Raw genomic sequence first — 25,534 nt, 5'->3', positions numbered from 1 at the left:
CACTCTGGCAAAGGTACCCCCGCTGATCCACCAAGTTGTCCCTGATGCTCCCCAAGGTGTAGGTCAGGAAGCTGCCCTTGCTGCTGTGAGCCATGGGTCCCAGTGCCCTGGGGCTGCCTCTGGGAGGCTGAATTTCCTTCTTTCTGGCAGGTAGCCCCTCTAACATTGTGGACCAGAGCCTTTCCACTCTTTTCCAGGTTACCTTGGATTGGAGAACTGCCTCACTGAATCCCTCTGTGGGTTCTGTCTCTTGAAAATTTAGTTAGAGTCCTTAGTTTATAAGTTTTGAGCCAGAGCACCTAAGAGATGGTCCTCTCCTAATATCATCTTGGCTCTGCCCCCCTAACTACTCTTATAAATAAGAAAGGTCATATGAGTTATCAGTATCTTCTCCCCCTGCAGGAATACAAGCAGTTCAATATCATTAAGTTCCTCATAATTGGTCTTTCTCAACCACCCCAACTATGGTTCCCCCAAGTCCTGTACTTGGAGATCAAACTTTCTGTTCAGCTCTGGTTGTTTCAATAGGAAAGTTTGAAAGTCCCCTGTTTCAGTAGAAGTCCATCTTTTCCCCTGAAAGTGGTTGTTTGTTTTGCTTGGGAGTTGATTCTTGGTTGTAAACCAAGATCTTTTGCCTTCCAGAATATCATATTCCATGCCCTATGAACCCTTAATGTAGATGCTACCAGACCCTGTGTGATCCTGACTACAGAACCACAGTAGTTTAATTGTTTATTTCTGGCAGCTTCTTTTTGACTTGGGAGTTTTGGTGTTTGGCTATAATATTCCTGGAAGATTTTCTTTTGGGATTTCTTTCAGGAGGTAATGGGTGAATTTCTATTTTATCCTCTACTTCTAGGATCTCAGGGCAATTTTGAGGTATAATTTCTTGAAAAATGAAGTCTAGGCTTCATGACTTTCAGGTAGCTCAATAATTTTTAAATTTTCTCTTCTGGATATGTTTTCAAGGTCAGTTGTTTTTCTAATGAGATATTTCACATTTTTTAAAGGTTCTTTTGCAAGGCAAACAGGGTTAAGTGGCTTGCCCAAGGTCACACAGCTAGGTAATTATTAAGTGTCTGAGACTGGATTTGAACCCAGGTACTCCTGACTCCAGGGTCGGTGCTTTATCCACTGCACCACCTAGACAACCCAATATTTCACATTTTCTTCCAACTTTTGGTAGTTATTTTTTGTTATAGTTTTATTTCTTCCTGAGTTCTCACAAAGTCATCAGCTTCCTTTAGTTCCATTCTGCATTTGAAGGAGTTATTTTTTTCAGAGAGTTTTTTTTAATCTCCTTTTCCGCCTGGCCAGTTCTGCTTTTTAAAGGCATTCTTCTCCTCATTTGCCTTTTGTGTTTTTTTTTTTCCATTTAGCCTAAACTGGTTTTTAATATATTATTCAGTATTTTGTTTTGTATCTCTTTCACCAAGTTGCTGATTTGTTTTTCGTGATTTATCTGCATTGCTCTCATTTCTCCTCTCAGTTTTTCCTTTACCTCCCTTAATTGCACTTCCAAGTCTTTTTTTGAGCTCATCCATAGCCTGAGGCTATTTTCTATTTCTCTTGGAGATTTTGTATATAGAAGCTTTGATTATGTCATCTTCTGAATCTTCCATAGGAAATCAGATTCTTCTTTTTTGGTTGTTGGCTCATTTCCTAATTTCCTCAGTCTATGACTGATTTACTGCACTTCCAAAGCTTTGAGTTTTGGGGGGGACAACCTACAGGGACCTTAATTCCTCCAAGGTCTTATGAAAGGCTATGACTGCTGTTTTTCATGTTCAGGCCTTCCCCTCTGCCCTGGAGTTGTGAGGATGGTCCATGCTCGGCTATGGTGATGTTGTGGGGACCCAGACTGCAATCTAGATCTGAGTGTGGGCAAACAGCTTACTCCTGCCCCAGGGAGAGCAGAGAGACCTCTGCAGTCTCTGTCTATGGGCTAAGAGCTCTGGATGTGCTGAGTGGTTCTGCCAACTCCTGCTGCAGGTTCTCACTGCAGGGCTGCTCTGAGGCTAGAGCTCTGCTTCATACTCACTCTGGTGTGACAGGGTTCTCTCACCACCCCTTCCAGCTGTCCCTGATGATCCCTAGGCCAAGAGGTCTGGAAACTGCCCCCTCTACCATGGATCCAGGAACCCAGTACAGCTGTGTTGCAGCTTTTTTCAATCCCAGGTCCCCACAGGGGGACCTGTTCCATAGAACAGACCTTTCCTGTAGAACTTCTAAGTTCTCCTGGACTGGGAAATTGTATTACTCAGTCTTTCTGGGGGTCCTGCCCCTCTAAATTTTGGTGAGAGTCATAATTTGATGGCTTTTGGAGTTTTTTGGGGAATGAGTTTCTGGGAATTCCTGCCTTCATGCCACCATCTTGGCTCCACCCCCCCATCCCAACTTTTTCTTAATCCCTTGCAGAATGAACATCTGTGCCTTCATTTAAACATAACTTAGAGCCCTGTACTGAAAGAAGCTTATATTTTAACCCAGTGCCTAGGGTACTGCCTTGCATATAGTATGTATTTGTCAAACAAAATATATAATGAAACATCAAATTTTTTTTCAGTTTTTACATTTGTGTTACTAATTATGCAGCCTTTGGGGGAGGAGAGAATGGAGTGGGGAGGCAAAAAATCCTAAAGCAAACACTAAGCTTATACAACTAATTTTAGAATCAAATAGTAAAAATATTCTTTAAAATGACATCATCTGAATTCTAAAATTGTACTGAAAAAAAGCTGAAATCTTCTCTCTACTTGAACCCTACATGCAAATAATTTGAATAAAAAATTCAGAGAAAATATGCTATTATTAGGCATAACCCTCCCAATGGTATATAAGCTACTTTAAAGAATTGGGATTGTTTTATTCTTTGTATTGACCAGAGCTTAGTATAGTGCCTGGCATACAAAAGGCATATAATAAATGCTTGGCTGGTTGGTAACACTACTTAATATGCTGGTGAAAGCATCAGAGAAATGAGGTTCAAACCCTTCTGATATGTACTAGCTTTGCTAACTGGGGCTAATCACTTAACCTCTGTAAATTGATGGAGGGAGACTAGATGGGCTTTGAGTGCTCTTCCAGTTCTGTCTATGCCCATATATTTGTTTCATAGTTATAAACATTATCTAAATTCAGAATGGGAAGGATATTTATATGCTTCATTTTTAAGTATCTTTTAAAAAATATTTATGGAAATAGAGAAAACCTTGAAAGTTAAGACTATTTCACTTAAATGACCAAAATCTAGGAATATTTGCTTCAGTTATATATAGATTCACTACATATGTGATTACATAGTAAATTATTTTGAACATATGATGTAATTAGGCAAACATTGGTCTTTAAGAATTAAGCCAGAAATAGATATAAATGTAGAGTCTATACCAAATTGCTTTCTGTCAAGGGGAGAGGAAGGGGGAAGGGAGGGAGGGAGAAAAATGTAAAACCCAAAACCTTGCAAAAAATTGATTAAAAACTACTGTTGAAAATAATTGGAAAACAAAATATTTTTTTAAAAAATTAAAATAGAGTTCTTTAACTTAAAAATAATGTCATTCTAATAAGCACATTTAGAAAGATTATAATTAACATGGGAAGGCTTTTGTGGATAATCATATAATCAAAAACTGCCATCTATATCTAAATAGAGTCAGTATGGTTCTCTATTTTTAGATCCCATTTAGTGTTACTTAATTCATATACCTGATGAATATTTGCCAAACCATTGCAGCATGACATCGATTACAAAAAAACGAGCTTTGAAAAATCAAATAGCTATCAATTTGTTATTGTTTTGAGGAGATGATTCTTCTAAAGCAAGTCCAATTATGATTAATCATCACTCCTCAAGAGAAACTTGCCTCTATGATGTCTTTTAAAGTAATTTTCTGTTTTTACTTGGAATGAAATAAGGTCACACATCATATAGAATAAAATTGTTAATTAAAAAGAAGAACCTTTGGGGGTTACTTCAGCTCAATTTAAGAAAAAGCAAATTAGTTATATACTATGTAACATTCCTTTTTTTTAAATCTACTACAGAATAAGCACCCTCATTTGATGGTACTTTTAACAGGACCTATGAAGTTGATATGTCAGTCACAAAACATGCCAAGTGTGTAAACAATGCAAAAAACATTAAATAGCTAGAGTTTGTAGCCCCATCATTATAGAATCTAAAACTTGCTTTTTGGTCACCAGAGGGCAGCTGAATTGTTTCATGTAGCAGATCCTGTAATGTTTCAAAAACAACAGAATAAATTTATGGGTTTTTAAAATAGTGTACTTCCCACTTTCTATCCAGATGTTAAAGTAGATTTTCCCATGAATATTTAGATACGTTTTGGTCTGTATTTTACTTCAGCAACTTATCAAGGAATAAATTAAAAAAAAACATATTTTAAGCTATAAACCAGTAGAGAGAATAGACTGTTGAGTTAGAAGAGAGTGTAAAAAAGGGTCACATCATAACCCTTCATTTTACAGATGAAGAAGCCAAGCTCTAGAAATGTAGAGTTACTTCCCTGAAACAAGGACCTGAGAGAATCAAAACTGGAACCCATAACTTCTGCATCTTTGCCCAATGTATGTATTAACATCCTTATACTGAATATTTAAAATGCTATAACATTTAATGACTTCAGAAGATAATAAGAAAATATCAAAAAATCTGGTTATATAATAATAAACCTCACATTTTATAAAACACTTGAAGGCTTGCAAAGTACCTTAATGTAAATTATCTCATTTCATATAGAAAGAGGAGTCTAATGACTGGGATGGAAAAGATATTTCCCAGAATGGGATAGGCTTGTCATAAATACTGACATTACATGTAAATAAACAATTCAGATTTTTAAAGAATATTGCATGCAGGGAGACAACAATTACAAAGGCATAGAAAAGAGGGCTGGAGTGTCCTGCAACAGGGACAGCAAGAAGGCCCATTTGGCTGGACTGAAGTAACTCGGTCAAAACCTAGATCAGCTCTCCACACTATCAGCAAAAATATAGTCTAGCAAAATCCACAGTTCTTGAATATGGACATTGATGCAGAACGAGGAAATAGTAAATCTTTTTCTTGATCTCTTAGTCCTTGGGTCTTCTAAAATTGAGGGCTTTTACAACTTTAGGGCTTCTCACATCAGTTCAGTCAACAGTTCTCATATATATATAGTAATTTGATTAAATAAAATGAGTCATGGTCTTCCTAGGCATAATTTGTATGTGATGATGTTTGGATGAGCTTGGAAATTATCCACCTTAAGTCTGTTAGCTATAAGGGATAGTGTCTTTCACTTCTAGGTCATAGGGCCAAATTCAGGCAAACTGGTAGAGACTGGAATATGGCACATGGGAAATATAGAGCTCAGGGGTAGTTGATAACAGAATCATACCATAATGGTGTTGGAAAGGACCTCAGAGGCTACTATTTTAACAGAAGAATCCCTTATTGATTGATAGGAGTATTGGGAAGGCTATGAGATCATTTGTAATTTGTCACTTAGACTATACCAGATGATCACCTTTCAGTCTTTTTAGCATCGATTCTTATAATGTTTTGAATCCCTTCTTCAGTGTCTCTGCTGGAAGGACTCCGAAGAGAATAAAATTTGCTACTTCAGCTGAAGGCAGTCTATTCTACTTTAGATATTAGCATTTTTTTTCCTTGCAGAGGAACAAAAATCTGCCTTTCTATGATTTCAACCTACTGGTCCTAGTCTCCACTTCTTTGGGTCCAACAAAACAAGTCAAGTCCTCTTCCTCATTGAGATCTTTGGGACACCTATCATATCCCTTAAGATTTTTCTTCTTTAGGTTAAACAACTCAATTACTTCCTCAGCTCCTTGTATGCCAAGTCCCCTTACCATCTTGGTTATCCTCCTTTGGATCCATTTCAACTTTTCAATATTCTTTCTAAAATACAATGCCCAGAAATAAGCATAATAATCCAGATGTGATGTAGTCAAGATAGAATGGAGTGGTACTAGAATTTCCTTCCCTTCCTAGACTGAACTAGATTTCAGTCAATATTAATATCACATTAGTTTCTGTGGCTGATATGTCACATCATTGACTCATTTTGAACTTGCCCTAAAATACCACATGCCTCATCCTCCCTCCTCACCAAGCTTTTGAATTTTTCCACAGGAAATGTTATATAGTCAAAGCTTCTCCAACTTGTATTTGGGTAGTTGACTTTTTAAATTCAAATGTAGGACTTTACTTTGATCCCTCTGAAATGAATTTATATTCTAACAGAGTAATCTTTTCTTATCATGGTGCTACATTCTTAGACATTGAGAATGTCTAAGGAGAAACTGAGAAGATACTAGAGAGCATGGTGGAGTCAGAAGTCTATCCTTATCTACACATCCCAGAGACATTTTAAAAATTCAATTTCATTTAATTTTCCTACATAGCTGCTTCTTTCTAGCCCATATCTGGTGTTCTTTTGGCAAGTTGATGCCTATAAAGTCTTTTTCAAGCACAGGTTCCATTCTCTGATCATTTTGGAATCAAATCCTTACCCTTAATCTGCTTATTATTCCTGAGCACAAGATAATTCTTTCCTCAGGAGATGAGTAAATGTGCTACAATCACTATTAAAAGAGAGGGTGTTTATATAAGCCAAATCCTGTCACAGGAAGAACCTTGGAAGAATTGATGCTTTAGGGGTAGCTAGGTGGCACAGTAGATAGACCACCAGCCCTGGAGTCATGGATCATAAAATTACAAAATATATAAAACTAGAAATTATTTTTATTTATTTATTTTTTGGCAAGGGAATGGGGTCAAGTGACTTGCCCAAGGTCACACAGCTAGGTAATTACTAAATGTCTGAGGCTGGATTTGAACTCAGATCCTCCTGGCTCCAGGGCCAGAGCTCTATTCACTTCACCACCTAGCTGCCCCTAGAAACTATTTTTAATTGTTAAATGACAAGAATTGACAACCAGTTACTTAGGGGTCATAGGTTCAACTTGAATCTTTTTGCATTTTTCTCCATTCTCATTCACCAGAATTTTCATTTTTTAAGGCACTTCAATTTCTGGAATAAACTTGTAAGAAGGATTTACCTAATTCCTTCCTGTCCCCCATCTCAATTTATCAAAATCCCTCTGATTCATTCAATCTGTTAAATATCTGTGTGTCAGACTCTAAGTATAACGACAAAAGTGAAATAGTCCCTGCCTTCAAGAAGTTTGCATTCCACCAAAGACAAAGAATAAATATACAGAAACTAGATATAAAATATATACAAAGGTAATGGGGTAGGGGAGGATCCAGATCTTTACTTTAGTAGCTTGTATTTAAGCTGTTCTTTGAATAAAGTTAGGGATTCTAAGGGGCAGAGGTGAGGAAGGAATGTCCTCTAGGCAGAGGTGACAACCCATACAATGGCACTAAGATACAATATTGTATATGGCAAACAGCAAGTAAGCCAGTTTGACTGGAATATAGAATGTGTAAACGAAAAGGATTTGTGATAAGCCTGGTAAGGTAAATTGGAACCAGATAACAAAAGGTTTTAACTCTACAAAGTGTTTAGCTTGATATTTTGTTCTAAGGGCATGAAAGATATAGAAATGATATGGTCTTCCTTCTGCCTTAGAAATATCTATTTGATTATAGAAATAAATATAGATACACACATATTTCAACAAATTTGGTTTTTCTTGTAGTCCTAAGTATTTTATTTTGTGAATTTAAAATCATTATTCTGAGAAGTCCATATACTTCAAGAAGAGTTGTAAAGGTGTCTATACACAAAAGAATCCTTGATCTAGAAACAGAAAAGCCAATTAAGAGTCCATTATAATCATCCAAGTAAGTCAGGATTTAGAAGAGGATGAATGGAGATGAAACAGTAGATTAAGGGACTCAAGGTTAAAGGACAAAGCAAAGTTGGAATAATTTAACACAAGGTCAAGATTTTGAAGGAAAGAAAGTGAAGTCAGAACAGGGTCTATATCCAGGAATAGAAATGAGAAGTGACTGGATCTTAAAGATGAGGCCAAAAATAGGTTTAGAAGGGTTGAGGTATATAGGGCAAGAAGGAAACTAGAAAAGCTAGTGTAACTTAAGAATTATGATTAATGGAGGTAGAAGTACAAATGATAAAATTGAAGATATTATCATTCCTGTGAATTGTAGTGGCATAATGAGTAGATCTTAGGGACTGAGGAGATGGATAAATTACCAGAGTGATTCAAGGGTCATCAACATGCAGTTGAAGTTCTCAATTATAAGACTGGGGTTGGAAAGGAAAGAACTGAATCAGGTCACTGAACTCCTCAGGAAGGGAGAAGAATGCTCTGGAAACTGATAGATAATAACACCAGAGTCTAGATAGGATATTACATTAGGATGATATGTATCTCAAAGAACGTGAGGTTGTTGAATAAAGATGGGAAGAGAGTCTGAAAGTAGCAGTCAGGAGAAAGAAGTATTCCTATCTTTCTTTTGACTCAAAATGTTTCAAGTATATGTGTGTGGGGTGGGAGTGGGGGGGTGAGTGAATACACACACACACACACACACACACACACACACACACACACACACAGTTAGAAAAGGTGGCCACAAGTAACCAATCTAACATTAAGAAAATTTTGTTACCAATAGTATAGAGACTTTCTAGGGATCAATGGAAGGGGAGAGTCAAATTAGTTAGAGGCAGGCAGGGATGAAGAACTCACTTGATGGGTATGAAAAAACTGATAGTGGCACCCATGGAAAGGAGCTTCAGGCAGCCTGAAACTAAATCACAAGGGAGCCATGGGACAGTCAATTTCCACATCCTTTTTAATCATTCATTTGATTATCATTTCCTGAGCAAAGCTGAGGGAAGGAAGGAGGTGAATGAGTAACAAGAAAGATGGGGAGTATTCAGCATTCTCAAAGCATAAGTCAGAAAATAGCTAGGTCTTAGAGGTCCAGTTTATATGTCACACTAAACCTTTATGACATCTTTTTGGGCAAGTCTGTTCACCTCCCTGAGCTTCACTTTTCTCATCTTTAAAATGAAGGAGATGGACTAGATGACATCTAAGGTTTCTTCCAGGCCAATCTATGATCCTATGACCCTCCCTGAGACTTTTCTTAATCTTTCCATTCAGAAGTGCCTTCCCCTCCTCAGACCTCATGCCACAATTTGACTGAACCTTTAAACCCTTCTGTTCTTTTTTACATTATGGTTATCAGTGTCTGTCTTGACCTCCCACTTAAATTACAAGGTTGGAAGGACAGGGTCTTGATAGACTTTCTATTTCTCCTAGCACAGTAGATCCTTTATATCTCTATTATTTTCATTCTTTAACTTAAAGACTTATTAGAAAATGTTATTTTGAGAGCCTGTGACTAGTAAAGCATTAGCTACAGGCCAGAACTTGAGCCCAGCTGTTTTTAGGGCAGAACCACAATATTTTTTTTTGTACTTATCACTCTGTGCCTGCTATTCGAGTTATTTTTATACTTGTCTCTATTTCCCCTATGAGATGGTCAGTCCCCTGCTATATCTTCCCCATTGCAAAGCCTAAACATGGATTCTGCAAATATTATCACTTAACTCTGATGGGCTTTCAAATAGTCTGATAGTATTCCAAAAAGCCCTTGCGATATAGAGACAAGACTCTCCATAGCTTAGTAGACAATTTCATGAGCTACTGGGGTCAAAAATACTCATCATCCGAGAGTCACCCTTTTGGTAATGAGCATCTTTTAGTTTAGCTGGGCTAATTCTTGGGCAGAAAGCACATTCTCCTTCATTTGGCCCAGTTTCAAACCTTTTTATCTTGAGGTCAGCCAGAGCCTATATACTCTATCAGAACAACCTTCAGAAACCCCTTCACAATGATGAATCGCTTAAGTAAGACCTTGATCTTTCAATAAAGTCCTTCTTTGATGGGATCCAATTTTATAAGTTCTGGGAGGTTTTCCCTAAGCTGGAAAGTATTCTATTCTTTCAATGTTTTCTTTTCACTCAATATCTAAGACCAGCAAATTCAACTGATGGTTAGCCACTAGGGGTATGTGTGTGTGTGTGTGTGTGTGTGTGTGTGTGTGTGTGTGTGTGTGTGTGAGAGAGAGAGAGAGAGAGAGAGAGAGAGAGAGAGAGAGAGAGAGAGAGAGAGAGAGAGATTGAAAGATAGAAATAGATACAGCCTGTGAAGCTACCTGTTAAGGCACAGGGAGGTTGTGATCTGAATCAGATAGAATCTCAAAAGCTGAAAGAGGATTTTGAGGTCTCATCTATACTTGAAAAAGAATGCTTCAGAATACTGGACAAGTGTCATTAATCATTTGGCCTGAAGAAAATGAGAAGGATTCCAATCCCTCCCTAAAAGTCCATTCATTCCTCTTTTGGACAGCTCTCATTGTAAGGATGGTTCCTTGCCCCTATCCTGACCCCCTTTATACTGAAGCCTTTCTAGCTTGGTAATGTCAACCAAAGACTACAGAGATTCAATACAAATTTTATATATAAACTAGAGTTGGACATCATAGGAATAAAGGCTACAACAAGATTAAATATACAGAATATTAAAATATTATATTTTTTATCTCTTGAAAATTTATCTTTCATTTTTCAAAATGGATTATAAGACAGACTTTAGATCAAGTTCTTTACTTATTTTGTCATGGTCTCCTTTGGAAGTCTAGTGAAGCTAAGGAAATTCTTCCTGGACTGTGTTAAAAAACATAAAATAAAAATTCATGAGATTATAATGAAAATAAAATGTATTAAAGTAAAGATTAATTTTTTCCAATCAAGTGTATAGACCAGACCCTCTGAAATCTATCCACAGCTCCCTCAAGAGTGTTTAGACTTCAGGTTAAGAACACTTGTCTGGTAGTTTACCTGTTTAGGGTATAAAACAATGCACTTTAAGATTTCTGTCTTCATGGAGTTACCATATTTCCCCAAGTATAAGATTCATCCTTTTTAAAAAAAAATTGGGTCTAAAAACTGGGAGTATCTTATACAGTGGTTATAGTGCACCTTTTTGCACTCATTGTTATAGATTTTTTTTACTTACATTTCCTGCTTTTTCACACTTGTCTTAATGATTTTGCATTTGTTGCTGATATATTAGGTTACATTTTGCCACATTCTGCCCAGAAATGGCTCAGAAAAGATTTTCATAAAGTGCTGAATTCAAGTTAAAAGTGATCCAGTTTGCAAAAGTGAATGGAAATCATGCTGCTTAACATAAGTTTGGTCCTCCTCCAACTTAGAAACAATCCAAGACCATCTATGGAAAGAAGAAATCCTACTGAAAAGTCCATGGCAGAAGTAGGTGAGAAGAGGCAAGTCAGCAAAATGGCCTGATTTTGAGAGGGAATTGAAGATATGAATCGAAAAACAAAGGCCCATTGGAATCCTGTGTCCACAAAGATGGTTCAGGACGAGGCAATAAGAACTGCTGATGAAAAAGAAGTGACTTATTTCAAAGGAGGACACAACTGGGGCTTCAGGTTCATGAAACAGAATGGACTAAGCACATGCCCATGCACTAGACTAGACCAAAAGATGCCTGAAAGTTATGAACAAAAAGTATTTGAATTTCATGATGAATAATACTTGAGTTCAATAACTTTATGTGATACATTTTTTTTCTCAAATTTCAGGAACCAAAATTAAGGGGTATCTTATACATGGGGAAATGTGGTAACCTTGTAATGTGGCCATTTAGCATATACTCAGGATTATCTCAGAATAATATTTTAATCCTTTAAAAGCCTAGGTCATTAGTCCTCATTTCCATTTGGCTGCTGGCTGTAACAGTCTAGCCATGACTAAAGCAAACTGTTTTTTATTAGAAGCAATGTTTCTCTTAGGGGAGAAACAGAACTGACTACTCGAGTCCTCAACTCCACTTAACTATAATCTCTCTACTCAGGAAGTAGAAACTGTCAATTTCATTTCTCCTGTTTTTGTCAAGACATTTAGCCTATAAAATCCAATGGTCTTGCTTTTTTGTCATCCTACCTTTTGGACCCAATTGCCAATGGCATGACTCCCCATCATTTCCTGTTTCCTGGCACTCTCTTGGGTTTTTATACCTGTAAAATCTTCTTTCACAATAAAGTCACTCAGGTACACTTCTGTTTTTTTCTCCTTATGCTGCTATCAAAATCCCTAAGTTTCTCTTCCCCCTTCTTTATAAATTTAGACTCATCTTTGTTTCTATAGTGTCACTTTTTACTTCTTACTCCTTTACAATATAGAACAAAAGCAAGAAACGGAAACCACATGCCCCCCAAAATGTGGGGGATGCACACTCAACAGGCAAACCAGGGGCTCTCCCAATTTGCATAAATATTTACAATATGTAAGAGAGCACTTCTAGCAGCAAGCTGACTTAGTCTTCTATGAAACTGGAAAAATGCAAGGTTTGCCTGGAAGTTAGCAATAAAGGATTTTATCAGAGAGAAGGACTTATGAAGAGATGATGAGCAAAGTTAAATTTTTTTTTTTTGTAAAAGAAGTCATTCTATTTGATAATTTACTTTGAGAAGTGCTAGTAGGAGAAAGAAGGCTAAGCTTGAATTACTATCGGTTTCTAAACTATGATGTTGATATACATTTGATTGGGCAGTGAACTATTTGAAGATGATAGGGTGAGCAAGCATGGTCCATGGTTGCCTTCCCTAATTTTTTGACTCAATATTTGACTCAGATGTAAAATTCTGCATCACATACTTACTAGCTCTGTGAGGTTTGGTAGGTCATTTAATTTCTTTTTATCTCACTCTTCTTATAAGTAAAATGCAGGAAGTGGACTCCATTGTTTCTAAGTTCTCTTTCAAATTTAAATGATCTATGATTCTACTTTTTAAAAATTCCTATCACATTGAAAAACAGGTGTTAGAGTCAAGAACTCTTCTTCAAATATTTCACAATAGTGCTAAACAATGATAAAGATATAATCATTCATATTAATAACTGACATTTATCAAATGTTTTAAGAGTGACATTTTTTTCTCATTTGAGCCGCACAACAATCCCATAAGACAACACTCTAATTATTATTCCCATTTGACAAATGAGAAAACTGAAGCACATTAAGACTAAATAACTTGTCCAAGGTCACAAAATTATCAGAAGAAGGACTGTGGCTGAAAGTGAAGTCTTCTGATTCCAGGTCCAATGCTCATTCCACTATGTTTGTGGGCTTAGCAAACAGTAGAGTGTAAATCATTTTTGGTGGCAAGATTTTTTTTCCAAGATGAGTTTAGTAGAATAAACTTCATTTTATTTTACCTTTTAGCAATTAAAGGGGAAGAAAAAGATGACTGTTTCTATCTTTTCTTCAAAGGGAATATAAAGAACACATCATCCAGACAACAGAAAATCAGTAAGGAGGAATACAATTAATTAGGAAAAGGATAATAAGGACATGAATGGGGAAAACTTAAGGGCTGACCCAGTCTTTTAGTCTGTATAGTCTACATTGTGCAGGAGCCATGAGAACATGTGGCTACAGATGCTGTACTTTCCCCCAAAGAAAAGGGCAAGCCTCTGAACCTAATAAGGAGGAAGTGGGTGCTGAGTCAGGGCCAGGGCCACGCTTTCGTTTAACCAGAGAAGATTCTTGAATGCTTGTGGTGCTGCAGTGGTAGATAATTGCAGACAGGAGAAGTTCAGGGAAAGGTAGCCTGAATGGAAGTGTGAGGGTCAGTATTTAAGTTCCTTCAAACACCTATAAGAGTAAGAGTCCACAAAAGAAAAAGTTTAAAGAAGATAACCGCAAGAAATTGTATAGGGGAACTCCCAAGCACCATATGCTTTGTTATCATTATCAATCTGTTCTAGGACCAAAGTCCAGGAAAAATCAGAGGGCACTAACTGAAAACATGCCCTCATCCTCAGCAGAATACAAATCTGGTGATGTCTCTTATCAAACATTCAGTGATGTTGCCCAGCTCCTTGAGGGCTTTACCTGTGGCATCTAGCCAAACAATGGAAAATGAGATATGGCAGCAATTGCTCTCAATGAGATCATTGAAATTAGTTGATTGGCAAGTTTTCCAATTGCTGTTGTCACTTTTAGACTTCATCCCATGTGCCAAGGACTCTGGCTTTAAATGGAGCTGCTGCTGATATCAACAATAAACCAGTCACAATTTTCTATGAAGAAGAGACTGATAAAAGGACTATATCTGAGAATGTGTGTTTATTTGTGTTTTTTTATCTTATTACCAGGAGAATTAACTATGTATAATGTAAAACAAAACAAACTCAATAGTTTAAATCAGAATCATCCTTGAAATGCCTTGTTTTTCCAAAACTTAGCTCAAGTTCCTCCTTATACATCAAAACCTTCCAGATTTCCCACTCCAAATATTTATTGTGTGACCCTGGAGTCAGTCAGAATCTCTGTCTCAGTTTCCTCAACTGTAAAAACAAAGAGAAAACTACCTCCCAAGGTGCTGTAATCTTCCTTTCCTTATATATGTGCAATGCTATTTCTACTAAAAGAATATGGATTTTTTGTTTGTTTTTGTCTTTTAGGGCTTTATCTGTCTCTTTGTCTCCTTAACACAATGTTTGGAACATGAATTCAGGCCTGTCTCTCTGTGACCACATTTGGAGTTTTCTTGCCAAAGGTACTGGAGTGGTTTGCCATTTCCTTCTCCAACTCACTTTTAAAAATAGGGTTAAGTGACTTACCCAGGAACATATAGCTCTTATGTATATGATACTAGATCTAAACTCATTAAAATGGATCTTCCTAACTTCAGCCCTGGGACTCTATCCACTGGACCACCTAGTTGTCTGGGGCTGAATATAGTCGGCACTTAATAGACATTGACCCAATCCTTCTCTGATTCTTCAGGTCTAAGAGCTCATAAATAATTAGGTGTCTCTTTAACTGTACTCCAAGGACAAATCAAAATGTCAGGAAACAAATGCAGTGATAGTATGAAGTTGAGAAAAAAGCTTTGTTATTCATAGAACAAAGTGTGGCCCAGGGATTCCTACTACCTCTAAGAAGTCAAACTTATTTTCATATAAATATTGAATCATTTTAATTTCTAGTATGATAAATATCATTAGATATAGTCTATATAAACAAGTTATTAGAGGAGAAGAATCAAAAGTCAAAAGGAATCCGAAGACCAAAAAAGTTGGGAACTTCCCACTGTGTTATTCTATAATTTTTGCAGACATTCTGATATCGATAGTTGAGCATCATCCCTTAAAGGTTCAGATTTTGGTAAACTACATTTATTGCTGAGTAGGCTTAGACACTGAGGGGTTCATATATCAAAGCATCAATATATGTGCAAAAAATTTTATCTTATGAACACATAGTTTGGCCATCATTATACTAGTATACAGTCCATTTGTTGGATGGTCTGGCCAGTAAAGGCTGCTAAATTATGGCTCAATGGGGAAAATGAGTTTTAAGAAGAGGCACAGAGTTAGGTGGCACAGAGTTAGTTGGAGCAGACCCTGGTGACGGAAGAACCTGAGTTCAAATCCAGTCCGAGATATCTGCTGAATATGTGATCAGGGGTAAATCACTTAACTATGATTGACTCAAAATAAGAAAAAAAAGGTCATAAAGTAAAATGAGAGGGACAGCATTTCTGGGTTAAGATGAGAGTCAAGTGAAGTAGGAATCTGAAAATCCAATCCAAAGGGTATGTGTGTGTGTGTGTGTGTGTGTGTGTGTACACATATGTGTATATGTGTGTGTGTGTGTGTATTCATTTCATTTCTCATTCTAGGAACTTAAACCTAAGTTCTCCCTTTCAACTCAATTTCCATTCCTATCCCTTCCTCAACCAGGATTATATCTATTAAGCTAGAAAGAATAAAATTTCTTTCAGATTCAACTAATCAGCAGCCTACTCTATAGCATTAACTAGATAGTACAGTGGAGTCAAGTAGACCTGAGTTCAAATTTTGTCTCAGACTTACTGTGTCAATCTAGGCAAGTCACTTAATCTCTGTATATCTGCGTTTTCTCATCAGTAAAATGGGATAGATAAAATAATACTACCTTCCACTGTTATTGTGAGGATCAAATGACATAGTAATTATACAACAATTGGCATGTATTACGTGCTAGTTAATATTATAACCATTATTATTATTTTCTGAGACATGATATCTAATAGCCTTTGACAATTGATACTAGCTACCAATACCCTACTAATAATATTGTAAAGGGAATTTTTTTTCATTTCTAGTTAGAAATCCTGAAGCAATCAACCCACCAGAAATCTGTTCTTCTGTAGAAGAAAGTGTACGGAGAGAGGGAGAGAGAGACACTGATGCTTCTTCGCAGTTTAATGTGAATGCAGAGGACCAGGAGGTAAAATGGTCCAGACCTCCAGAGATATAAGGGTTTTTCTAAGGGGTTAATAGAATTCTGCCTTCTTGTTCTCCAAATTAAATATTGACAAGATAAGAACCCAAACAGGTTTGAGCATAGTTACCCAAATAACAAGGGTTTCTGAAACCCCTAAAACCAACCAGATCTCAGACTTTTTTCTTAGAAACTCAGTGAGAGGAAGCATTGGCCAGGTCTATAACTTATACCACTAACTATATACTCATTTCTTACTATCAGCTCTGGGGCTTCTAAAGGAGGCTGTAGCACCAATCATCATCTGTTGAAATCAAATATCTGCTAGAATTTGAATACTTTGCACTGATATACTTGCAGGTCTGGAGTTCAATCTGTTCTGATCTCTCAAACTCAGCAAGAATGGCAATGCCTGCCCAACAGCTGTCCAAAGATAAATTTACTTCTTAATTCTAAAGTCCATCAAGCATCTCCCTTGCTCTGAAACAATAGCATGCTTTTCATTTTTGGTATTTTTTCCATTTCCCCTCCTTTGGAGAACAATGTATCCTTTTCCAGGCTTGAGAATTTTTAGATCACATGGATCCAGATGAAATATTTTGGGGACCTCCCCATCCTGATATTTGGCACAAGCATATAGAACAGGACAAACGAGGGAGGAGGACAAGGATGTAATTTGCACAGGGTTTTCACACCCCCTCACTTTTTTCTACTCCCTACATGTGAAATGGCCACAAAATGGTTCCTTTATAACTTTCCTATCAATAAGTCTTTACAACAATAAAAGATTATCTTCAAAATGATCTTTATGTGTAAGAAGTTTAGTACAGAAGCCCTTTTAGTATTTGACAATTTAATTTGGGAGGAGGGAGTTGATTGAGTTCCTTTAACATACCAAGAATCACAGAATCCCAGAGCTAGGAGAAAAATGAAAGTTCCAGAATACAACCCACAGTTGAGTAGAAATTCTTCCCAGTGCCCATTCAGTCTCTGTTCAAAAAGATAGTGAAGCTGCTACCTCCTGGGCATTTCCATTTGTTAGGAGTAGCTGGATGATTGGATAGAGTATCATGCTGGAGACAAGAAGACCTAAGTTCAAATTCAGCCACAGACATTTACTGGTTGTGACATTTAATCCTGTTTGCATCAGTTTCCTCATTTATAAAATGAGTTAGAAAAGCAAATGACTAAACACTCCAATATCTTTGCCAAGAAAACTACAAATGAGGTTTTCTTCTTCATTGAAGTATCAGACAGGATTGAAATGACTAAACAGTAACAACAATTTGTGAGTGGTTTTTTTTTTTCTATCAACTATCACTTGGACTATTTCCCTCTCATAAGTCTCCCTGTCTTCAGTCTTCCAATACATTCACCACATGTCAGTGATTTTCCTATAGCACAGCTCAGGTCATGTTACTCCCCTATTCAATACACTCTGGTGAATCCCTACTAACTCTAAGAGAAAATATAATTTCCTCTTACATTTAAAGTCCTTCTAAAGTCCTTCTCAGTTGGACCATATAGTACAATACCTGGTACATAGTAGGTACTCAACAAATGTTTATTGACTGATAGATTTTTTTCCAGTCATATTCTCCTTCATATACATGATGAAGTCAACCTGGTTTTCTTTCTATCCCTCATAGATAGTATTGCATCTCCCAGCTTTGTGACTTTGCTTTTTGGCTGTTCTCACAAACCTAGTATGGTGGTAGAAGTAATAGGGGTAGTGCTAGTGGTAGTGATAACAGACTTCTATGTGCTTCTTTAAAATTTATGAAGCAGATGAAATACACAGGGTGTCCTAATGGTTTTAGTGCAAAATTGTTTTGCTTTTTTAAATATTATTTTATTTTTTAAAATTACATGCAAAGATAATTTCTAACATTCATCAGTTTGTAAACTTTTGACTTCTGCATTGTTTCTACCTTTCTCCATTTCCTCCCACCTCCCCATGACATCAAGTCATCTGATATGTGTTTTACACGTGGGCAGCTAGGTGACACAGTGGATAGAGCCCTGACTTGGAGTCAGGAGGACCAGAGTTCAAATGTGGCCTCAAACACTTGACACTGGCAGCTGTGTGACCTTGGACAAGTCACTTAACCCTAATTACATGCAATCTCCAATGTCATCTCCAGTCCTCCTGATCCATATTTGGTCATTGGATACAGATGGCTCAGGAGGAGAAAGTGAGATTGATGACTTAGCACAATACTCCCTCTCCAAATCCAAGTCATGGGCTTGTCATGTTATCACCACCCTTCATGGTCTTCTTCCAGAATAAGGGACAAACATCATCATCATCATCATCATCATGTTGTATATGTACAATCATATTAACATATTGGTTGTGTTATGAAAGAAGAATAAGAACTAAAGGAATGGAAAAACCATGAGAAAAGGAAAAAAATAAAACAAGTTTTAAAAAAAGTAAAAATAGTATGCTTTGCTCTGCATTCAGACTCCATAGTTTTTTCTCTTGGATTTCCATCACAAGTCTTTTAGAATTATCCTTGATCTCTAAACTGCTGAGAGGAGCTGAATCCAACATTGCTCATTATCATATGCTGCTTATTGTATACAATATTCTGGTTCTGTTTACTTAGTGCACTTTTAAACTTTTAATTAAATAGCATAAAACTACATTATGATTTTTGGAACACCCTGTGTTCCACACATTCAATCTTCTCAGCAACACTGTGAGGTTAGCATTACTACTATCCCCATTTTCCAGAAATGTAAACTGAACCTGGCAGAGTTAAGCAACTTGTCCAGAATCATACAACTAATAATTATCTGAGTTAGGATTCAAACTCAGGTCTTCCCGATTCCAAGTGTAGAACTCTATTGTACCACCTTTGTACCACCTATTGCACCACCTTTGAACTCCTCACCTCCACTTCTTAGAATCCTTAATTTCCATCAAGGCTCAACTCAAAGACCAGCTTCTACATGTAGCCTTTCTTAATTGCCCCCCAGTTGCCAGTAACTCATGGAATTATCTAGTGACTATTAGCACCCCCTCACTCAAATCCAATTGAATTGTCATGGTCTTCTTTGCGAATGAAGGACAAAAAAAAGTCATTATCAGCATTCCTAATTTATTCTTTATAGTTGTTGGCATGTTGTTTTCCCCATTTGACCATATGCTCCTGAAGAGCAAGCACTGTTTTATTTTGAGTGTTTGTCTTTCTTTGTATTTACATTGCTCAACATAGTTCCTGGCACATAGTAGGTGATTAATAATTACAACTAATTGATTGATACATTTAAAAAAAGTTTTACTACAAAATAATTGTCACTTAAGTGCATACATTTTCTTGTATTAAATTATAAAAGAAAGAATGCAACATACTTATCAAAACTGATTTCACAGTAAGACAGGAGTTGCTGTTATTTATTCTGATATCCTAACCTTAAAGCATTTTGCAACCAAGCTAACATGATGAATGTAAACGGATATGAATCATCTGGGGACCTGCTGGAAATTGATGATTTTACAATGGTCCTAGACTTGGAATAAGGAAGAATTGAGTGAATCCTGACTCAGATAATTACTAGTTGTGTGATTCTAAGCAAGTCACTTAACTCTCCCAAGTTCAATTTCCATATCTGTAAAATGGAAATAGTAATAGTGCCAAACTCACAATATCCATTAAGACCCCTTTCCAAGGACATATCTAGCCATTTTTTACACTGAAAACAGTAGCACTAGAAACAGCACTTCCCTCTCTAGGTTAATATATGCCCTATCCTTCTTATCACTATGACTTTCCAGGCTGGCTACCTCCCCTGGACTTTTATCTATGAGGTTAGGGTGTGGGCAAACATAAGTCTCCTGGACTAGGAAATGAATTTCATTCCAAGCTGGCTGCTTCACTCTCATAAAACTGCCAAACTCAACAGAAATCATACTAGACAAACAAAATAAATACTAGCAAGAGAAAGCTTCCTGGTCAGCATTTATCAACCTTGAATGGCAGGAAGGTGGAGAGGTCTACTTTCTTGGATATCATTGATACCAATTAACATCCAAGCTCTCTTGATGATGGTCACTATCTCCTAGAAGTAGGTGATTAGAAAAAGAGCTTCTCTATATTCTTCCTCTAACACTGACCTTCCAAAAAACTTGGAAAGTTGAAATGACTTGATCCATCACCAAACAGAAAATAAAATGGGTATTCCAAGGTCAATAAATTAGACACAGAGTAAAAAATCACTGGACATTTTATTAAATACCATGACCTTGCAACAGCATCATTGATTACAAGAATTCTCCATGTATTTCAAAAACAAGCATAAAGTAAAATAAAAGGAAATATCTGTGATTTTGGTAATATAGAATTGCCAGTGTGGAAAGTCCCTCTAGAACACATTATGATTTAATACACATCTTGGGGAATTCCTTAAGGGACAAAGTTCAAGTGAATAGTCCAGAGTCATACAACTAGTATCAGAGGCAAGTTGTAAATCCAGGTCTTAATAACTAAGCTGAATAGACTTTACCAAAATATCTTATGTGGCATAGTGGATAGGGAGATGCCTTATGAATCAGGAAATTCTGCCTCTTTCATATAACTGAGTGATCATTTATTTTACTTTTCAATGTACCCAGATAAGACTATAAATTACAGTGCCTATACTGACTTGATATTACAGAGGAATACCTTCACCTCAACTCATTGGCATGGCAATAGCAACCTATTCCAATGAAATTACAAGTCTCAATCCAACTCTTCCAGAAAAAAAAGTCCTAGATGCAATTTTTCTACGTCCAATTACTGTGCTAAGAAAGAACTCTGAAATCTTTCTTTTTCTTATTTAATTGGATATCTTTATTTTAGGAATATAGTTATATAAGAAATGGTTTATTTAGTAAAAATAGAATTATGCTAGTTTAAAAATGTATTTGGACAATGGACTTTTATTTCTTTTCATCTCTTTTCATCATCTCTTCCAATTTTAGTTATAACAATTTATTTGTATATTCTAACTAGTGGATATTTGTAACAATTAGGCAATAATCACTTTAACAAAAAAAGAGACAGAGCCTGCATGTGGGTAAGATACTTCCTCTGAATACCAGGATATTAAACTCTCTGAGAAGGGTATTATTCCATTCAAGCTTCAGTATGATGGAGGTGGAGGGACATTTACTCATCCAAGGGGGAATTTATTGAGCTGTACTCTAGTGGCCTGAAAAAGGCAATGCTGTTTCCAAAGATGTTTCCTGGAACAATTTAGACATTAAAAAAAACTCAGGTCCAATAACTGTGGAAAAATACTGCTATTCCTAGCCTCTCTTCAGACAGAATGTTCACATCTGCTCATTAATTCAGATTTTCAAATCCAAGTAAAATTATTAATCATCTACCTACCTATATGAAAGCATGTGAAAAATATCACTCCTAATGAGAGGGTTGATGAGGGCAAACTTAGATTAAGATTTTGACAGGAGAAATGAAGGTCTACTGGAGATAATCATCATTTAGAAATCTGAGGCACCTGCTCAAAATGTTTGAAGTAGACTAGATTTCCAAGGCCCCCTCAAATACATTAAGTATTTATTAATATATACTATGTAGAGGAATGAGTGGATTAAAAATGTTATGCTTTGCTGTCTCCATCATACTTCTGAATGTAGGTATAAGTCCTCCCCTTTCTCCCACATGTACACAATGCATTTATTCTTTGAACTCTGCAATAACATCTACTATAACTCCAGCTTAAATTCTTGTACTTCATAATTTTGCCTATCATGGAAAAATATCTTTACTTAGTACCCCAGGATCTAAGATGAGCCAGATTTCTTCCTATGGAAACCACTTCATCTCACTGTAGTGAAATCAATCAGCAATCCTTAATTAGGTGCTTATTATATCCCAGGCCCAGTGAGTTTGAAATATGAAGGAAAATATGATTCTGGACTTTGGTGACTATGGAGTTTCCACAATTTATCCTTATCTTTTTTGAAGGAAGACAATTTTGTAAACAATAGCACATGTGGGGGACAGCTAGATGGATAGAGCACAGGCCATGGAGTCAGGAGGATCTGAGTTCAAATCTGGTCTCATACATTGATGCTTACTAGCTGTATGACCTTGGGCAAATCACTTTAATTCCATTGCCTTACAAAAAAAAGTAAAACCAATAGCATATGTAAATAAATGAATAACCAGGTGAAAACTTGGCTTCAAACTGGACAATTAATTAAACTACTCATTTTGATGTGGGAGCAATTCTAAAATAGTGGATCCAAGCATTTTTATTCCCTCCCCTTACATACCCATTAAAATGACAGAGGGGAGAGGGTAGTCTCTTTAATAAACAACACAATCTGGGGCAGTTAGGTGGCAGTGGATAGAGCACTGGCCCTGGAGTCAGGAAAACTTGAGTTCAAATCCGTTCTCAGACACTTAATAATTACCTAGTTGTGTGGCCTTGTGCAAGTCACTTAACCTCATTGCCTTGCCCCCCCAAAAAACCCCTTAAAACTAAAAACAACCAACAAAACCAAAAATAAACAACACAATCCCAGAGCTAATTCTAGAAATAAAGAGTATAGGTTCCAATTCCAAGAAAGCAAGGAAAGGGCATTTAATTACTGGTTGAGAGAAAAATAAGTCACCAAATTAGGCATTAGTGAATCCATTCTATGCATCCCTAGAGTTTGAATGTAATTTATGGGATTGAAATTTGGAATTGACTTCAGAAATACTTTTGGTTCACAATAGAAGGCTTGAAGTAGATTCATTATGACATCATAGCTCAGGAAAAGATCTGAGTCCATGTAGTCCCTTTATTTTACCGATGAGGAAATCGAAGCTCCAAAGGTGACTTATCCAAGGTCACAACTTAGTTGTTTACCACCTGGGGTAAAATTTGAACTGAGGGTCTCTGACACCTGAACTATGGTGCTTTCCACCAAGTTGCTTCCTCCTAGTCCAACAGCCTCGGGGACCAAAAGTGGGGCAAACAGGGCTCTGAGAAATGAAGACACTTGCCCAAGGTTACACATGTAAAAGAAGCAGAGCCTAAATTATACTCTCAGATTTTTTGATTCCAGGTGATCTGGTAGGTCATTCACCCAAACAAACCAGGGCTTCCTGTGTATAAAGCATAGTGCCAGGGCCAAGGGGAGATAGTTTAGAAAATCACCATCACAGTTAGTGGAGTGATTAGCCTCCTGCACTGAGAGCCAATATTGTGCATTCTATTAAGCTTGTTGGGCATGCCTTGCCCAGAATCTTTCCGTAGGTTCGAAAATGCAAAGGCCACGTCCATTCCATTAAACTGCAAGCCCGGAGGGCCCGACGAGCAGAGGGGCGGGACCGGGCAAGGCAACCAGCTGGGCAGGAAAGGTCTTTGTGCCTGGCTTGCATGGGGAGGTGTAGTCTCTCTCCCTCCTCCCCATGTTCTCTGACGGGCGAGGAGTGACTCATATGGTCTTTAAGGAGAGATTTCCAGTGTATAATGATTGGACAATGAGATGGAAACCAAACACGGAACTTTTTCCCCCCTTTCTTTGCTTCCTTTGATAAACGTTGATTTCCTGAGTGAAGCAGCCGCAGCCCCAGTCACTCTGCCGGCAGGTGGATGACCGGGAGTAACCTCTGCGTTGCCCCAGTCAGCGGCAGCCACCCTCCCGCCTCCTTAGCACAAAAGCCAGCCGCAACGCAGAGCAGCTCGGCGCAGCCTGAAGCTCTGCAGGCACTCTGGTCCCTGACCCCGGCCCCCCCGCCCCCACGTCCTCGCCGCGATCCGGGGAGGGAGCAGACCCGCGGACCCAGAGCTACCCTCAGCTTCATGGTTCTTACAGACAGCAGCCCACTTCAGAAAGGGCGGGGGACAAGAGAGCGAATACTCAAATAATTGCAGCTCCGTCCCAGCACCCCCAGGAGCCTCGTCGTTAGCAGATGCCCCCCACCCCACATTCCCTGGTCAAATACACCAGAAATCTGCCGGACTAGAAACCTCAGCTGCCCTAAGGAAAGGCGAACGTCTTCTCTTTCCTCTGCTTTCAGCTCCCACGCAAGACTGTCAGGATGCTTCCAGCCTTAGCAGCAAACCAATACCTTCAGCTTCTCCCATCATTAGAAATCTTCTCCCTTCCCATATCCTTAGACATCGCTGATGTTTCCTGAGCTCAACCTCATCTTCTAAGGCTGCTTCTCCCACGCTGTTCCTCCCCCCCCCCCCCCCCCCCCCCCCCCCCCAGCAAACCCATCCTTGGGAATGGGCAGTAAACTTAGGTCAGTTTTAAAGATCCTTCTAGATCCTCATTTCCCTCCCTCCGCACTCCCCTCCCCTCCCACCAACCTCCAAAGAATCCAAAGAGACCCAGCCTTTAGAGTTGGGGCATATGGGAAATAAGAGACACTACATTTTCACACTTTTTCTGGCCAGTGGGGAGAGAGTGATATGGAAAGAGTTGGGTATTCCCTCTAGAAGTCCCTAGAGATGACACACCCTTTCCCTTAACCAGAGAGATTTGCACATCTCAGTCTCAAACGTAGTCTCCATTTCACGTGGCACTCCAACCCCTGACTGAACCGTAGTCCCCACAGGTCTCTCCTTCCATGCTAATGATCCTTAGGATAATCTCGGGTGACTGTAAAGTGTCCCCATTCTCAATCAGTCCCCGACCTATTTCAGGTGTTACCTGCTCAAATTCATTATAAGGGGGGGGGAGGACTAGATTAACCCCAATCCATCTGAAGGACGCTGCCCCAGGGCGTGGTTCTTCCCACCAGAAACCCTCGAGTCCTCCCCACTTACCGCATCCAACGCGTATCCCTTCAGCCACCGGCTTGCAGGCTGCTACTACACGTTCTGACCACCTCCCCTTTTGCCCACTTTGACTTCATTCATCCTCTTTCACCGACACTCCGCCTCTATTTCTGAGTGACTGTAGCAGCCTCCAATCGGATGAGGGCACAGATCTATGGCCTTACTGGCTGTGGCCAATTGCGAGCCTGGTTCGGGATCCTCCGTTTCTCCTCCCCCCCCCCCCATTCCCCTTGCTGCCCCTAGCTTTGAGCACCTGAAATTGACAGTTGGGGGACAGAAGGGAAGTAAGAGGAGGAGGAGGAGGAGGAGGGCGAAAGAAAGTCTGCGCCGGCGGACAAGGTCTTCTAGAAGGTGTGGAATAATGGGGGGAGGAGAAAGGGAAAACAATTCCTCCAACCAAAAA

The 25,534-nt window shown here is 38.2% G+C and overlaps 1 protein-coding gene across 1 annotated transcript in view; it reads right to left on the bottom strand.

Annotated features, from left to right (window-relative positions):
* SLCO4A1 (solute carrier organic anion transporter family member 4A1) overlaps positions 1-25,264 on the bottom strand; it is an 80,950-nt gene extending 55,686 nt beyond the window's left edge. Inside the window, exon 1 of the mRNA XM_074210428.1 lies at positions 25,120-25,264. The gene's annotated coding sequence lies outside the window, so the exon portion shown is untranslated. The remainder of the gene's footprint in view (positions 1-25,119) is intronic.
* Between the last annotated feature and the right edge of the window lie 270 nt (positions 25,265-25,534).

This window comes from Macrotis lagotis, chromosome 1 (assembly GCF_037893015.1).
Source record: "Macrotis lagotis isolate mMagLag1 chromosome 1, bilby.v1.9.chrom.fasta, whole genome shotgun sequence".
In the NCBI taxonomy this organism is placed as follows: domain Eukaryota; kingdom Metazoa; phylum Chordata; class Mammalia; order Peramelemorphia; family Peramelidae; genus Macrotis; species Macrotis lagotis.
Note: the sequence above shows the minus strand (reverse complement) of the source record. Positions and strands in the feature narration are given on the sequence as shown.